Source organism: Chanodichthys erythropterus, chromosome 17, assembly GCF_024489055.1.
Source record: "Chanodichthys erythropterus isolate Z2021 chromosome 17, ASM2448905v1, whole genome shotgun sequence".
Lineage (NCBI taxonomy): Eukaryota > Metazoa > Chordata > Actinopteri > Cypriniformes > Xenocyprididae > Chanodichthys > Chanodichthys erythropterus.
The window spans coordinates 35,125,114-35,138,816 of NC_090237.1; the positions used below are offsets into that span (position 1 = coordinate 35,125,114).

General features: G+C 46.6%; 11 non-coding genes across 11 annotated transcripts; all 11 read right to left on the bottom strand.

The window, feature by feature from the left end:
• Positions 1 to 1,001: 1,001 nt before the first annotated feature.
• Positions 1,002 to 1,108, bottom strand: LOC137005606 (U6 spliceosomal RNA). The gene has a single exon (XR_010892349.1). It is a non-coding gene; the product is annotated as a U6 spliceosomal RNA (small nuclear RNA).
• A 1,089-nt stretch (positions 1,109 to 2,197) lies between these two features.
• Positions 2,198 to 2,304, bottom strand: LOC137005608 (U6 spliceosomal RNA). The gene has a single exon (XR_010892351.1). It is a non-coding gene; the product is annotated as a U6 spliceosomal RNA (small nuclear RNA).
• Positions 2,305 to 3,389: 1,085 nt separating this feature from the next.
• Positions 3,390 to 3,496, bottom strand: LOC137005695 (U6 spliceosomal RNA). The gene has a single exon (XR_010892432.1). It is a non-coding gene; the product is annotated as a U6 spliceosomal RNA (small nuclear RNA).
• Positions 3,497 to 4,586: 1,090 nt separating this feature from the next.
• On the bottom strand, positions 4,587 to 4,693 carry LOC137005635 (U6 spliceosomal RNA). The gene has a single exon (XR_010892375.1). It is a non-coding gene; the product is annotated as a U6 spliceosomal RNA (small nuclear RNA).
• A 1,078-nt stretch (positions 4,694 to 5,771) lies between these two features.
• LOC137005601 (U6 spliceosomal RNA) lies at positions 5,772 to 5,878 on the bottom strand. The gene has a single exon (XR_010892344.1). It is a non-coding gene; the product is annotated as a U6 spliceosomal RNA (small nuclear RNA).
• Positions 5,879 to 6,969: 1,091 nt separating this feature from the next.
• On the bottom strand, positions 6,970 to 7,076 carry LOC137005609 (U6 spliceosomal RNA). The gene has a single exon (XR_010892352.1). It is a non-coding gene; the product is annotated as a U6 spliceosomal RNA (small nuclear RNA).
• Positions 7,077 to 8,164: 1,088 nt separating this feature from the next.
• Positions 8,165 to 8,271, bottom strand: LOC137005636 (U6 spliceosomal RNA). The gene has a single exon (XR_010892376.1). It is a non-coding gene; the product is annotated as a U6 spliceosomal RNA (small nuclear RNA).
• A 1,091-nt stretch (positions 8,272 to 9,362) lies between these two features.
• Positions 9,363 to 9,469, bottom strand: LOC137005637 (U6 spliceosomal RNA). Its single transcript, XR_010892377.1, has one exon. It is a non-coding gene; the product is annotated as a U6 spliceosomal RNA (small nuclear RNA).
• A 1,098-nt stretch (positions 9,470 to 10,567) lies between these two features.
• Positions 10,568 to 10,674, bottom strand: LOC137005610 (U6 spliceosomal RNA). The gene has a single exon (XR_010892353.1). It is a non-coding gene; the product is annotated as a U6 spliceosomal RNA (small nuclear RNA).
• Positions 10,675 to 11,754: 1,080 nt separating this feature from the next.
• On the bottom strand, positions 11,755 to 11,861 carry LOC137005638 (U6 spliceosomal RNA). The gene has a single exon (XR_010892378.1). It is a non-coding gene; the product is annotated as a U6 spliceosomal RNA (small nuclear RNA).
• Positions 11,862 to 12,951: 1,090 nt separating this feature from the next.
• LOC137005639 (U6 spliceosomal RNA) lies at positions 12,952 to 13,058 on the bottom strand. The gene has a single exon (XR_010892379.1). It is a non-coding gene; the product is annotated as a U6 spliceosomal RNA (small nuclear RNA).
• Between the last annotated feature and the right edge of the window lie 645 nt (positions 13,059 to 13,703).

A 13,703-nucleotide genomic window follows, 5' to 3' on the forward strand; every position in this document is an offset into this window, starting at 1 on the left:
GGGCACACTTGTCAAAGGTACCAGAGTACAGGTACTGAAGGGGGTGTGGCCTCTATGTTTTCGAGAAATAAAAAGAGCTGGCAGAAAAACGTAAAGTGCTTTTCTGTCGGTGTAATTGGCCACCCGTTACCCTTATGATAGCTGCTTATGGACGAGAACTTGGTGTGTCAAACATGTTGCCTTAAAATAACCACATTTACGTAAAGAACAGAACATCGTGTTGGACGTCGCTAGAATTATTTGTACTGTGAACCAATCAGAACCTTCAAATTACATCAACTGTCCTTTCATATACCTATAAGTGTTGATGTTTCTGGGTGCTAAGTTAGCTTGAGGTTGGATCCCCTCACTCATTTTCTATGGCCTTTGGAAGTGTGGAGAACTCTGTCTTCGGTAAACTCTCTGTCAACTGACTGAACCTCAGATTTGACCCCTGGACTGAGCTCATTGGTCTGTTTATGGGGGAAAACTGTGTTCCCTAATGGCATCTACTGAAGGAAGCGGGTGGACAAACTTGTCGAGGGGACCAGAGTACAAGCTTTAAAAGTGTTTCGAACTCTAAAGTGAAAAAAAACAAAAACAAAAGACAGTCACCCCGCCTGAGGCCTATCTAGGCCGAGGGTAGCAGCGAGCTTTCACCAAGGTGGTAGGGCCCAGCGAGCGATCTCACCACTGCAGAACCTTGCACTACAGAGTGCTTTGGGTCGTCGGTGCTAGGGCTGGACACACTGATTGAAGAACAGCTCAATGTGTTTCGAGATAAGGTATCTTGGAGCTTGCGTGTTCACATATATAGCCAAATCCAGCATTGGTCTGTTTATGGGGGAAAACTGTGCTCCTTAATATGGCATCTAATGAAGGAAACGGGTGGACAAACTTGTCGAGGGCACCAGAGTACAAGCTTTAAAAGTGTTTTGATCTCTACAGTTAAAAAAAAAAAAAAAAAAGAGGAGCAAGAGAGGATGCATCAAGTTCTGTGAAGGAGGGTCGATCAAACCTGCAACAAGATGGAGCGCTTCACGGATTTGCGTGTCATCCTTTCGCAGGGGCCATGCTAATCTTCTCTGTATCGATCCAATTTTAGTATATGTGCTGCCTTAACAAGCACGAGCCTGTTGTCCCGCCCGAGGCCTATGTACGCCTCGGGTAGCAGCGAGCTTTCACCAAGGCGGTAGGGCCCAGCGGAAGGGGGCGGGCACACTTGTCAAAGGTACCAGAGTACAGGTACTGAAGGGGGTGTGGCCTCTATGTTTTCGAGAAATAAAAAGAGCTGGCAGAAAAACGTAAAGTGCTTTTCTGTCGGTGTAATTGGCCACCCGTTACCCTTATGATAGCTGCTTATGGACGAGAACTTGGTGTGTCAAACATGTTGCCTTAAAATAACCACATTTACGTAAAGAACAGAACATCGTGTTGGACGTCGCTAGAATTATTTGTACTGTGAACCAATCAGAACCTTCAAATTACATCAACTGTCCTTTCATATACCTATAAGTGTTGATGTTTCTGGGTGCTAAGTTAGCTTGAGGTTGGATCCCCTCACTCATTTTCTATGGCCTTTGGAAGTGTGGAGAACTCTGTCTTCGGTAAACTCTCTGTCAACTGACTGAACCTCAGATTTGACCCCTGGACTGAGCTCATTGGTCTGTTTATGGGGGAAAACTGTGTTCCCTAATGGCATCTACTGAAGGAAGCGGGTGGACAAACTTGTCGAGGGGACCAGAGTACAAGCTTTAAAAGTGTTTCGAACTCTAAAGTGAAAAAAAAACAAAAACAAAAGACAGTCACCCCGCCTGAGGCCTATCTAGGCCGAGGGTAGCAGCGAGCTTTCACCAAGGTGGTAGGGCCCAGCGAGCGATCTCACCACTGCAGAACCTTGCACTACAGAGTGCTTTGGGTCGTCGGTGCTAGGGCTGGACACACTGATTGAAGAACAGCTCAATGTGTTTCGAGATAAGGTATCTTGGAGCTTGCGTGTTCACATATATAGCCAAATCCAGCATTGGTCTGTTTATGGGGGAAAACTGTGCTCCTTAATATGGCATCTAATGAAGGAAACGGGTGGACAAACTTGTCGAGGGCACCAGAGTACAAGCTTTAAAAGTGTTTCGAACTCTACAGTTAAAAAAAAAGAAAAAGAAAAGAGGAGCAAGAGAGGATGCATCAAGTTCTGTGAAGGAGGGTCGATCAAACCTGCAACAAGATGGAGCGCTTCACGGATTTGCGTGTCATCCTTTCGCAGGGGCCATGCTAATCTTCTCTGTATCGATCCAATTTTAGTATATGTGCTGCCTTAACAAGCACGAGCCTGTTGTCCCGCCCGAGGCCTATGTACGCCTCGGGTAGCAGCGAGCTTTCACCAAGGCGGTAGGGCCCAGCGGAAGGGGGCGGGCACACTTGTCAAAGGTACCAGAGTACAGGTACTGAAGGGGGTGTGGCCTCTATGTTTTCGAGAAATAAAAAGAGCTGGCAGAAAAACGTAAAGTGCTTTTCTGTCGGTGTAATTGGCCACCCGTTACCCTTATGATAGCTGCTTATGGACGAGAACTTGGTGTGTCAAACATGTTGCCTTAAAATAACCACATTTACGTAAAGAACAGAACATCGTGTTGGACGTCGCTAGAATTATTTGTACTGTGAACCAATCAGAACCTTTAAATTACATCAACTGTCCTTTCATATACCTATAAGTGTTGATGTTTCTGGGTGCTAAGTTAGCTTGAGGTTGGATCCCCTCACTCATTTTCTATGGCCTTTGGAAGTGTGGAGAACTCTGTCTTCGGTAAACTCTCTGTCAACTGAGTGAACCTCAGATTTGACCCCTGGACTGAGCTCATTGGTCTCTTTATGGGGGAAAACTGTGTTCCCTAATGGCATCTACTGAAGGAAGCGGGTGGACAAACTTGTCGAGGGGACCAGAGTACAAGCTTTAAAAGTGTTTCGAACTCTACAGTGAAAAAAAACAAAAACAAAAGACCGTAGCTCCACCTGAGGCCTATCTAGGCCGCGGGTAGCAGCGAGCTTTCACCAAGGTGGTAGGGCCCAGCGAGCGATCTCACCACTGCAGAACCTTGCACTACAGAGTGCTTTGGGTCGTTGGTGCTAGGGCTGGACACACTGATTGAAGAACAGCTCAATGTGTTTCGAGATAAGGTATCTTGGAGCTTGCGTGTTCACATATATAGCCAAATCCAGCATTGGTCTGTTTATGGGGGAAAACTGTGCTCCTTAATATGGCATCTAATGAAGGAAACGGGTGGACAAACTTGTCGAGGGCACCAGAGTACAAGCTTTAAAAGTGTTTTGATCTCTACAGTTAAAAAAAAAAAAAAAAAGAGGAGCAAGAGAGGATGCATCAAGTTCTGTGAAGGAGGGTCGATCAAACCTGCAACAAGATGGAGCGCTTCACGGATTTGCGTGTCATCCTTTCGCAGGGGCCATGCTAATCATCTCTGTATCGATCCAATTTTAGTATATGTGCTGCCTTAGCAAGCACGAGCCTGTTGTCCCACCCGAGGCCTATGTACGCCTCGGGTAGCAGCGAGCTTTCACCAAGGCGGTAGGGCCCAGCGGGCGATCTGAAGGAAGGGGGCGGGCACACTTGTCAAAGGTACCAGAGTACAGGTACTGAAGGGGGTGTGGCCTCTATGTTTTCGAGAAATAAAAAGAGCTGGCAGAAAAACGTAAAGTGCTTTTCTGTCGGTGTAATTGGCCACCCGTTACCCTTATGATAGCTGCTTATGGACGAGAACTTGGTGTGTCAAACATGTTGCCTTAAAATAACCACATTTACGTAAAGAACAGAACATCGTGTTGGACGTCGCTAGAATTATTTGTACTGTGAACCAATCAGAACCTTTAAATTACATCAACTGTCCTTTCATATACCTATAAGTGTTGATGTTTCTGGGTGCTAAGTTAGCTTGAGGTTGGATCCCCTCACTCATTTTCTATGGCCTTTGGAAGTGTGGAGAACTCTGTCTTCGGTAAACTCTCTGTCAACTGACTGAACCTCAGATTTGACCCCTGGACTGAGCTCATTGGTCTGTTTATGGGGGAAAACTGTGTTCCCTAATGGCATCTACTGAAGGAAGCGGGTGGACAAACTTGTTGAGGGGACCAGAGTACAAGCTTTAAAAGTGTTTCGAACTCTAAAGTGAAAAAAAACAAAAACAAAAGACTGTCGCCCCGCCTGAGGCCTATCTAGGCCGCGGGTAGCAGCGAGCTTTCACCAAGGTGGTAGGGCCCAGCGAGCGATCTCACCACTGCAGAACCTTGCACTACAGAGTGCTTTGGGTCGTTGGTGCTAGGGCTGGACACACTGATTGAAGAACAGCTCAATGTGTTTCGAGATAAGGTATCTTGGAGCTTGCGTGTTCACATATATAGCCAAATCCAGCATTGGTCTGTTTATGGGGGAAAACTGTGCTCCTTAATATGGCATCTAATGAAGGAAACGGGTGGACAAACTTGTCGAGGGCACCAGAGTACAAGCTTTAAAAGTGTTTTGATCTCTATAGTTAAAAAAAAAAGAGGAACAAGAGAGGATGCATCAAGTTCTGTGAAGGAGGGTCGATCAAACCTGCAACAAGATGGAGCGCTTCACGGATTTGCGTGTCATCCTTTCGCAGGGGCCATGCTAATCTTCTCTGTATCGATCCAATTTTAGTATATGTGCTGCCTTAGCAAGCACGAGCCTGTTGTCCCGCCCGAGGCCTATGTACGCCTCGGGTAGCAGCGAGCTTTCACCAAGGCGGTAGGGCCCAGCGGAAGGGGGCGGGCACACTTGTCAAAGGTACCAGAGTACAGGTACTGAAGGGGGTGTGGCCTCTATGTTTTCGAGAAATAAAAAGAGCTGGCAGAAAAACGTAAAGTGCTTTTCTGTCGGTGTAATTGGCCACCCGTTACCCTTATGATAGCTGCTTATGGACGAGAACTTGGTGTGTCAAACATGTTGCCTTAAAATAACCACATTTACGTAAAGAACAGAACATCGTGTTGGACGTCGCTAGAATTATTTGTACTGTGAACCAATCAGAACCTTTAAATTACATCAACTGTCCTTTCATATACCTATAAGTGTTGATGTTTCTGGGTGCTAAGTTAGCTTGAGGTTGGATCCCCTCACTCATTTTCTATGGCCTTTGGAAGTGTGGAGAACTCTGTCTTCGGTAAACTCTCTGTCAACTGACTGAACCTCAGATTTGACCCCTGGACTGAGCTCATTGGTCTGTTTATGGGGGAAAACTGTGTTCCCTAATGGCATCTACTGAAGGAAGCGGGTGGACAAACTTGTCGAAGGGACCAGAGTACAAGCTTTAAAAGTGTTTCGAACTCTAAAGTGAAAAAAAACAAAAACAAAAGACAGTCACCCCGCCTGAGGCCTATCTAGGCCGAGGGTAGCAGCGAGCTTTCACCAAGGTGGTAGGGCCCAGCGAGCGATCTCACCACTGCAGAACCTTGCACTACAGAGTGCTTTGGGTCGTCGGTGCTAGGGCTGGACACACTGATTGAAGAACAGCTCAATGTGTTTCGAGATAAGGTATCTTGGAGCTTGCGTGTTCACATATATAGCCAAATCCAGCATTGGTCTGTTTATGGGGGAAAACTGTGCTCCTTAATATGGCATTTAATGAAGGAAACGGGTGGACAAACTTGTCGAGGGCACCAGAGTACAAGCTTTAAAAGTGTTTTGATCTCTACAGTTAAAAAAAAAAGAGGAGCAAGAGAGGATGCATCAAGTTCTGTGAAGGAGGGTCGATCAAACCTGCAACAAGATGGAACGCTTCACGGATTTGCGTGTCATCCTTTCGCAGGGGCCATGCTAATCTTCTCTGTATCGATCCAATTTTAGTATATGTGCTGCCTTAGCAAGCACGAGCCTGTTGTCCCACCCGAGGCCTATGTACGCCTCGGGTAGCAGCGAGCTTTCACCAAGGCGGTAGGGCCCAGCGGGCGATCTGAAGGAAGGGGGCGGGCACACTTGTCAAAGGTACCAGAGTACAGGTACTGAAGGGGGTGTGGCCTCTATGTTTTCGAGAAATAAAAAGAGCTGGCAGAAAAACGTAAAGTGCTTTTCTGTCGGTGTAATTGGCCACCCGTTACCCTTATGATAGCTGCTTATGAACGAGAACTTGGTGTGTCAAACATGTTGCCTTAAAATAACCACATTTACGTAAAGAACAGAACATCGTGTTGGACGTCGCTAGAATTATTTGTACTGTGAACCAATCAGAAGCTTTAAATTACATCAACTGTCCTTTCATATACCTATAAGTGTTGATGTTTCTGGGTGCCAAGTTAGCTTGAGGTTGGATCCCCTCACTCATTTTCTATGGCCTTTGGAAGTGTGGAGAACTCTGTCTTCGGTAAACTCTCTGTCAACTGACTGAACCTCAGATTTGGCCCCTGGACTGAGCTCATTGGTCTGTTTATGGGGGAAAACTGTGTTCCCTAATGGCATCTACTGAAGGAAGCGGGTGGACAAACTTGTCGAGGGGACCAGAGTACAAGCTTTAAAAGTGTTTCGAACTCTACAGTGAAAAAAAACAAAAACAAAAGACCGTAGCTCCGCCTGAGGCCTATCTAGGCCTCGGGTAGCAGCGAGCTTTCACCAAGGTGGTAGGGCCCAGCGAGCGATCTCACCACTGCAGAACCTTGCACTACAGAGTGCTTTGGGTCGTCGGTGCTAGGGCTGGACACACTGATTGAAGAACAGCTCAATGTGTTTCGAGATAAGGTATCTTGGAGCTTGCGTGTTCACATATATAGCCAAATCCAGCATTGGTCTGTTTATGGGGGAAAACTGTGCTCCTTAATATGGCATCTAATGAAGGAAACGGGTGGACAAACTTGTCGAGGGCACCAGAGTACAAGCTTTAAAAGTGTTTTGATCTCTACAGTTAAAAAAAAAAAGAGGAGCAAGAGAGGATGCATCAAGTTCTGTGAAGGAGGGTCGATCAAACCTGCAACAAGATGGAGCGCTTCACGGATTTGCGTGTCATCCTTTCGCAGGGGCCATGCTAATCTTCTCTGTATCGATCCAATTTTAGTATATGTGCTGCCTTAACAAGCACGAGCCTGTCGTCCCGCCCGAGGCCTATGTACGCCTCGGGTAGCAGCGAGCTTTCACCAAGGCGGTAGGGCCCAGCGGAAGGGGGCGGGCACACTTGTCAAAGGTACCAGAGTACAGGTACTGAAGGGGGTGTGGCCTCTATGTTTTCGAGAAATAAAAAGAGCTGGCAGAAAAACGTAAAGTGCTTTTCTGTCGGTGTAATTGGCCACCCGTTACCCTTATGATAGCTGCTTATGAACGAGAACTTGGTGTGTCAAACATGTTGCCTTAAAATAACCACATTTACGTAAAGAACAGAACATCGTGTTGGACGTCGCTAGAATTATTTGTACTGTGAACCAATCAGAACCTTCAAATTACATCAACTGTCCTTTCATATACCTATAAGTGTTGATGTTTCTGGGTGCTAAGTTAGCTTGAGGTTGGATCCCCTCACTCATTTTCTATGGCCTTTGGAAGTGTGGAGAACTCTGTCTTCGGTAAACTCTCTGTCAACTGACTGAACCTCAGATTTGACCCCTGGACTGAGCTCATTGGTCTGTTTATGGGGGAAAACTGTGTTCCCTAATGGCATCTACTGAAGGAAGCGGGTGGACAAACTTGTCGAGGGGACCAGAGTACAAGCTTTAAAAGTGTTTCGAACTCTACAGTGAAAAAAAACAAAAACAAAAGACCGTAGCTCCGCCTGAGGCCTATCTAGGCCTCGGGTAGCAGCGAGCTTTCACCAAGGTGGTAGGGCCCAGCGAGCGATCTCACCACTGCAGAACCTTGCACTACAGAGTGCTTTGGGTCGTCGGTGCTAGGGCTGGACACACTGATTGAAGAACAGCTCAATGTGTTTCGAGATAAGGTATCTTGGAGCTTGCGTGTTCACATATATAGCCAAATCCAGCATTGGTCTGTTTATGGGGGAAAACTGTGCTCCTTAATATGGCATCTAATGAAGGAAACGGGTGGACAAACTTGTCGAGGGCACCAGAGTACAAGCTTTAAAAGTGTTTTGATCTCTACAGTTAAAAAAAAAAAAAAAAAAAAGAGGAGCAAGAGAGGATGCATCAAGTTCTGTGAAGGAGGGTCGATCAAACCTGCAACAAGATGGAGCGCTTCACGGATTTGCGTGTCATCCTTTCGCAGGGGCCATGCTAATCTTCTCTGTATCGATCCAATTTTAGTATATGTGCTGCCTTAGCAAGCACGAGCCTGTTGTCCCACCCGAGGCCTATGTACGCCTCGGGTAGCAGCGAGCTTTCACCAAGGCGGTAGGGCCCAGCGGGCGATCTGAAGGAAGGGGGCGGGCACACTTGTCAAAGGTACCAGAGTACAGGTACTGAAGGGGGTGTGGCCTCTATGTTTTCGAGAAATAAAAAGAGCTGGCAGAAAAACGTAAAGTGCTTTTCTGTCGGTGTAATTGGCCACCCGTTACCCTTATGATAGCTGCTTATGGACGAGAACTTGGTGTGTCAAACATGTTGCCTTAAAATAACCACATTTACGTAAAGAACAGAACATCGTGTTGGACGTCGCTAGAATTATTTGTACTGTGAACCAATCAGAACCTTTAAATTACATCAACTGTCCTTTCATATACCTATAAGTGTTGATGTTTCTGGGTGCTAAGTTAGCTTGAGGTTGGATCCCCTCACTCATTTTCTATGGCCTTTGGAAGTGTGGAGAACTCTGTCTTCGGTAAACTCTCTGTCAACTGACTGAACCTCAGATTTGACCCCTGGACTGAGCTCATTGGTCTGTTTATGGGGGAAAACTGTGTTCCCTAATGGCATCTACTGAAGGAAGCGGGTGGACAAACTTGTCGAGGGGACCAGAGTACAAGCTTTAAAAGTGTTTCGAACTCTACAGTGAAAAAAAACAAAAACAAAAGACTGTCGCCCCGCCTGAGGCCTATCTAGGCCGCGGGTAGCAGCGAGCTTTCACCAAGGTGGTAGGGCCCAGCGAACGATCTCACCACTGCAGAACCTTGCACTACAGAGTGCTTTGGGTCGTTGGTGCTAGGGCTGGACACACTGATTGAAGAACAGCTCAATGTGTTTCGAGATAAGGTATCTTGGAGCTTGCGTGTTCACATATATAGCCAAATCCAGCATTGGTCTGTTTATGGGGGAAAACTGTGCTCCTTAATATGGCATCTAATGAAGGAAACGGGTGGACAAACTTGTCGAGGGCACCAGAGTACAAGCTTTAAAAGTGTTTTGATCTCTACAGTTAAAAAAAAAAAGAGGAGCAAGAGAGGATGCATCAAGTTCTGTGAAGGAGGGTCGATCAAACCTGCAACAAGATGGAGCGCTTCACGGATTTGCGTGTCATCCTTTCGCAGGGGCCATGCTAATCTTCTCTGTATCGATCCAATTTTAGTATATGTGCTGCCTTAGCAAGCACGAGCCTGTTGTCCCACCCGAGGCCTATGTACGCCTCGGGTAGCAGCGAGCTTTCACCAAGGCGGTAGGGCCCAGCGGGCGATCTGAAGGAAGGGGGCGGGCACACTTGTCAAAGGTACCAGAGTACAGGTACTGAAGGGGGTGTGGCCTCTATGTTTTCGAGAAATAAAAAGAGCTGGCAGAAAAACGTAAAGTGCTTTTCTGTCGGTGTAATTGGCCACCCGTTACCCTTATGATAGCTGCTTATGAACGAGAACTTGGTGTGTCAAACATGTTGCCTTAAAATAACCACATTTACGTAAAGAACAGAACATCGTGTTGGACGTCGCTAGAATTATTTGTACTGTGAACCAATCAGAACCTTCAAATTACATCAACTGTCCTTTCATATACCTATAAGTGTTGATGTTTCTGGGTGCTAAGTTAGCTTGAGGTTGGATCCCCTCACTCATTTTCTATGGCCTTTGGAAGTGTGGAGAACTCTGTCTTCGGTAAACTCTCTGTCAACTGACTGAACCTCAGATTTGACCCCTGGACTGAGCTCATTGGTCTCTTTATGGGGGAAAACTGTGTTCCCTAATGGCATCTACTGAAGGAAGCGGGTGGACAAACTTGTCGAGGGGACCAGAGTACAAGCTTTAAAAGTGTTTCGAACTCTACAGTGAAAAAAAACAAAAACAAAAGACCGTAGCTCCGCCTGAGGCCTATCTAGGCCTCGGGTAGCAGCGAGCTTTCACCAAGGTGGTAGGGCCCAGCGAGCGATCTCACCACTGCAGAACCTTGCACTACAGAGTGCTTTGGGTCGTCGGTGCTAGGGCTGGACACACTGATTGAAGAACAGCTCAATGTGTTTCGAGATAAGGTATCTTGGAGCTTGCGTGTTCACATATATAGCCAAATCCAGCATTGGTCTGTTTATGGGGGAAAACTGTGCTCCTTAATATGGCATCTAATGAAGGAAACGGGTGGACAAACTTGTCGAGGGCACCAGAGTACAAGCTTTAAAAGTGTTTTGATCTCTACAGTTAAAAAAAAAAAAAAAAAAGAGGAGCAAGAGAGGATGCATCAAGTTCTGTGAAGGAGGGTCGATCAAACCTGCAACAAGATGGAGCGCTTCACGGATTTGCGTGTCATCCTTTCGCAGGGGCCATGCTAATCTTCTCTGTATCGATCCAATTTTAGTATATGTGCTGCCTTAACAAGCACGAGCCTGTCGTCCCGCCCGAGGCCTATGTACGCCTCGGGTAGCAGCGAGCTTTCACCAAGGCGGTAGGGCCCAGCGGAAGGGGGCGGGCACACTTGTCAAAGGTACCAGAGTACAGGTACTGAAGGGGGTGTGGCCTCTATGTTTTCGAGAAATAAAAAGAGCTGGCAGAAAAACGTAAAGTGCTTTTCTGTCGGTGTAATTGGCCACCCGTTACCCTTATGATAGCTGCTTATGGACGAGAACTTGGTGTGTCAAACATGTTGCCTTAAAATAACCACATTTACGTAAAGAACAGAACATCGTGTTGGACGTCGCTAGAATTATTTGTACTGTGAACCAATCAGAACCTTTAAATTACATCAACTGTCCTTTCATATACCTATAAGTGTTGATGTTTCTGGGTGCTAAGTTAGCTTGAGGTTGGATCCCCTCACTCATTTTCTATGGCCTTTGGAAGTGTGGAGAACTCTGTCTTCGGTAAACTCTCTGTCAACTGACTGAACCTCAGATTTGACCCCTGGACTGAGCTCATTGGTCTGTTTATGGGGGAAAACTGTGTTCCCTAATGGCATCTACTGAAGGAAGCGGGTGGACAAACTTGTCGAGGGGACCAGAGTACAAGCTTTAAAAGTGTTTCGAACTCTACAGTGAAAAAAAACAAAAACAAAAGACTGTCGCCCCGCCTGAGGCCTATCTAGGCCGCGGGTAGCAGCGAGCTTTCACCAAGGTGGTAGGGCCCAGCGAACGATCTCACCACTGCAGAACCTTGCACTACAGAGTGCTTTGGGTCGTTGGTGCTAGGGCTGGACACACTGATTGAAGAACAGCTCAATGTGTTTCGAGATAAGGTATCTTGGAGCTTGCGTGTTCACATATATAGCCAAATCCAGCATTGGTCTGTTTATGGGGGAAAACTGTGCTCCTTAATATGGCATCTAATGAAGGAAACGGGTGGACAAACTTGTCGAGGGCACCAGAGTACAAGCTTTAAAAGTGTTTTGATCTCTACAGTTAAAAAAAAAAAAGAGGAGCAAGAGAGGATGCATCAAGTTCTGTGAAGGAGGGTCGATCAAACCTGCAACAAGATGGAGCGCTTCACGGATTTGCGTGTCATCCTTTCGCAGGGGCCATGCTAATCTTCTCTGTATCGATCCAATTTTAGTATATGTGCTGCCTTAGCAAGCACGAGCCTGTTGTCCCACCCGAGGCCTATGTACGCCTCGGGTAGCAGCGAGCTTTCACCAAGGCGGTAGGGCCCAGCGGGCGATCTGAAGGAAGGGGCGGGCACACTTGTCAAAGGTACCAGAGTACAGGTACTGAAGGGGGTGTGGCCTCTATGTTTTCGAGAAATAAAAAGAGCTGGCAGAAAAACGTAAAGTGCTTTTCTGTCGGTGTAATTGGCCACCCGTTACCCTTATGATAGCTGCTTATGAACAAGAACTTGGTGTGTCAAACATGTTGCCTTAAAATAACCACATTTACGTAAAGAACAGAACATCGTGTTGGACGTCGCTAGAATTATTTGTACTGTGAACCAATCAGAACCTTCAAATTACATCAACTGTCCTTTCATATACCTATAAGTGTTGATGTTTCTGGGTGCTAAGTTAGCTTGAGGTTGGATCCCCTCACTCATTTTCTATGGCCTTTGGAAGTGTGGAGAACTCTGTCTTCGGTAAACTCTCTGTCAACTGACTGAACCTCAGATTTGACCCCTGGACTGAGCTCATTGGTCTCTTTATGGGGGAAAACTGTGTTCCCTAATGGCATCTACTGAAGGAAGCGGGTGGACAAACTTGTCGAGGGGACCAGAGTACAAGCTTTAAAAGTGTTTCGAACTCTACAGTGAAAAAAAACAAAAACAAAAGACCATAGCTCCGCCTGAGGCCTATCTAGGCCTCGGGTAGCAGCGAGCTTTCACCAAGGTGGTAGGGCCCAGCGAGCGATCTCACCACTGCAGAACCTTGCACTACAGAGTGCTTTGGGTCGTCGGTGCTAGGGCTGGACACACTGATTGAAGAACAGCTCAATGTGTTTCGAGATAAGGTATCTTGGAGCTTGCGTGTTCACATATATAGCCAAATCCAGCATTGGTCTGTTTATGGGGGAAAACTGTGCTCCTTAATATGGCATCTAATGAAGGAAACGGGTGGACAAACTTGTCGAGGGCACCAGAGTACAAGCTTTAAAAGTGTTTTGATCTCTACAGTTAAAAAAGAAAAGAGGAGCAAGAGAGGATGCATCAAGTTCTGTGAAGGAGGGTCGATCAAACCTGCAACAAGATGGAGCGCTTCACGGATTTGCGTGTCATCCTTTCGCAGGGGCCATGCTAATCTTCTCTGTATCGATCCAATTTTAGTATATGTGCTGCCTTAGCAAGCACGAGCCTGTTGTCCCACCCGAGGCCTATGTACGCCTCGGGTAGCAGCGAGCTTTCACCAAGGCGGTAGGGCCCAGCGGGCGATCTGAAGGAAGGGGCGGGCACACTTGTCAAAGGTACCAGAGTACAGGTACTGAAGGGGGTGTGGCCTCTATGTTTTCGAGAAATAAAAAGAGCTGGCAGAAAAACGTAAAGTGCTTTTCTGTCGGTGTAATTGGCCACCCGTTACCCTTATGATAGCTGCTTATGAACGAGAACTTGGTGTGTCAAACATGTTGCCTTAAAATAACCACATTTACGTAAAGAACAGAACATCGTGTTGGACGTCGCTAGAATTATTTGTACTGTGAACCAATCAGAACCTTTAAATTACATCAACTGTCCTTTCATATACCTATAAGTGTTGATGTTTCTGGGTGCTAAGTTAGCTTGAGGTTGGATCCCCTCACTCATTTTCTATGGCCTTTGGAAGTGTGGAGAACTCTGTCTTCGGTAAACTCTCTGTCAACTGACTGAACCTCAGATTTGACCCCTGGACTGAGCTCATTGGTCTGTTTATGGGGGAAAACTGTGTTCCCTAATGGCATCTACTGAAGGAAGCGGGTGGACAAATTTGTCGAGGGGACCAGAGTACAAGCTTTAAAAGTG